Raw genomic sequence first — 2,618 nt, forward strand, 5'->3', positions numbered from 1 at the left:
GAACAGGCTGTCTTTTAAATAGACTGCCTCTGGCTGCCTGCCAGCCCCTAGCTGCAATTTGAGATCCCAATGACACCTCAGCTTGACTAGGTGCCAGCAGCGAAGGCCCTATCAGTGCACACTGGAGCGGGTGGGGGTGGGGTGCGCAGCTTCTGACTTCTGGGCTTCAAACCGCGGGCAGTGATCAAGGATAACATTATGAGGAGAGACAAGGGGAGGAGGAGGGGGAATGGGAAGCCGAAGATGGGGAGGGGTGAGATGCGGAGGGGGGGAAGTTCAGATCTTCACGGTTTAAGCCGAAAAGAAGAGAGAAAAGTGGTTGCAATTGGGTTGCACAGGAGCCGGGGCTGCAGGGAGTCTGAAAAGAGGTCAGGGTGCTGAGTTTGGGGAGGAAGGGGGAGATGGAGTTAGCACGGCCTGATCTTGCAAGCTGTGGCCTGTCCTGGTGGGGCAGGGACCCCCATCCGCTGCTTGGACAGCTGGTGGGCTGAGGACCCTCAGAGAGGGGGGAGCCGGTGCAAACACCTACCTGCCAGCTCCAAAAGTGAGCGCAGCAGTGAGATGGCTGGGTCCGCGCCAGGGAGGCACTGTCACCTGCCCTGGTCCAGGAAGGAGCCTTTGTGTGTGCAGGGTGCCCAGCTCGCCCCTCCTGCCTATCTGCCCCTGGGCAAGGGGTAAAAATGCAGCGAGACTTTGCCCAGTGCCAGGGTGCACCCCTGGCACCCCCAAACAGCAAGGGTTAACGTAGCTGGAGAGTGAGCAGGAGGGAGGGCTGGGCTGCTTGTAAGAACTGTGTTAGATTCCTCCTTGGAAAAGTTCGCTGTTGCTTAGGGCATGCCAGAAAACAAGGGGAATTTTGCCATGTGCAGTCCAATTTGCACGTTTTAGCTCATTCTTCTTCTGCCTCTTGCCCTGCACAAAGTGAGGAGGGACAAGAAAAAAAAAAAAAAAAAGCACTTTGCAGTGCTTCTCCTAGGTCCTGGACAGCTTGGGGTTTGTTGTCTTTTGTTCCACCGCTGCATTCCTAAGGGTTACAGTTCTCCGGCCCTGGTCCTTTGCACTTGCCTCCTTGAGTGCTCATTCATTGATTGCTGGGAACGGGGAAGCTGGAAGCTTGGGGAAGCGCATCTCCAAAATTGCAGCATGCAGCCCCGTGGCCTGCCCAGGCAGCTGTGCACTGGGATGTTACACCTGGAGCAGAAGGGTGAGCTGAACCCAGCCAGGAGGAATGACTGAGCGAAACGGTGGGAGTTCACTCTGGAGGGCAGTCACAGGGTTGTGTACCAGGGGACTGGGAAACTAGAAGGGATCAGGTGAGGTTTACATGCGATTCAAATCAACCCCCCTTCCACATATACACACACTCCTCCAAAACCTAATGTTCCCCAGATTTCTTTTTAGATCACTCATCTGTGCAGCTGCATTGCATGGATTTTACCACTAGAATGCACCCTTATCTATGGTAAGAGGACGGATGGTTGCTTATGAGCATTAACTCCTTCTTCTCCAAAATTTCCACCTTAAGACTTTTTTGCATCTCTCAGGTGTTCCTTGTTTTACTGCTTTCCTACCCCATGTGGACTCTGTAGTAGAAATCAATACCCTCCTGTCCTTCCCCTATGCCCTTCAAAAAGGAAAGCCACATTTCTAAGCCTTTTAAAAAATTAGTTTCTTTCCACCAAGAGGTTTTCCAGAAGTTTTATTTAATACTACCTGAATCTATGCTTAGATAACAGTTAACTGTCAAAAAACAGGCACCCTTAAGGTAACAAAAGCCACCCCCTAGGATTTTATCTGGAAGTGTTTTTAAATAGTTTCTCCAGTTGACAGGACTTTTACAGCATATTAATTGCATCCTGCCGCTGATTTTTATGAGAATCTGCCACTGGTCTGAATGGGTACTTTGCAGAAAATAGCACTGGGCAGAGAGCAAGCACTGTTCACCTGAGGATCTGGAAGCACTTTGTAAGAGGGCTTAGGGCAGGAGAGAATTTACTTTCCTTCTTCTCTCCTCCACCCCTTAAGAAACAGTGTGCCCCGTATATTAATATTAAGACAGCAAGAGTATCTAGAGGGGTGGAGGAGAGGTTTCCCTCCCACTCCAACCTGTGAGATGCAAAATGGTGAGGCATGTAGAGAACTGCCTCCATCCAGCCCAGCTGCAAGCCCTGGCATAGGAGGCTTGGGCATGGCTGGATTGCCATGGGGCAGAGATCCTTCAAGGGATCCCTGGGGAAGCTGCTCTAATTTAGGCCTGTCCGGGAACTTTCTTTTGGGCTTTCAGAGCAGGCCAAAATCCAGGTGGTGTGCAGTTGTCTAGTGGCCACCCTTATGTGCGGTGCTGGGACCTTCATCCACAAAACCGTGCCTGGAAACTGAGTCATATCCTCAACCAGGAGATGACGAGGTTTTAACTGTGAGATGTACCCCGATGGTGGGTTTTCTTCCTCATTATGAAAGTAGCCTCAGCCACAGGGATCTTGGGGCTATCACCTGCGTTGAACCACGGAGCCCAGCAGTCAGGATGGAGTTGCAGATGAATGCCTGGTCCATGCCCCTCACAAAGGTTATCTTTTTGGCATCTTTTGGTGACACTCCAAAAGACCCCTGCAATGCAG

Source organism: Patagioenas fasciata, chromosome 7 (genome assembly GCF_037038585.1).
Source record: "Patagioenas fasciata isolate bPatFas1 chromosome 7, bPatFas1.hap1, whole genome shotgun sequence".
Lineage (NCBI taxonomy): Eukaryota > Metazoa > Chordata > Aves > Columbiformes > Columbidae > Patagioenas > Patagioenas fasciata.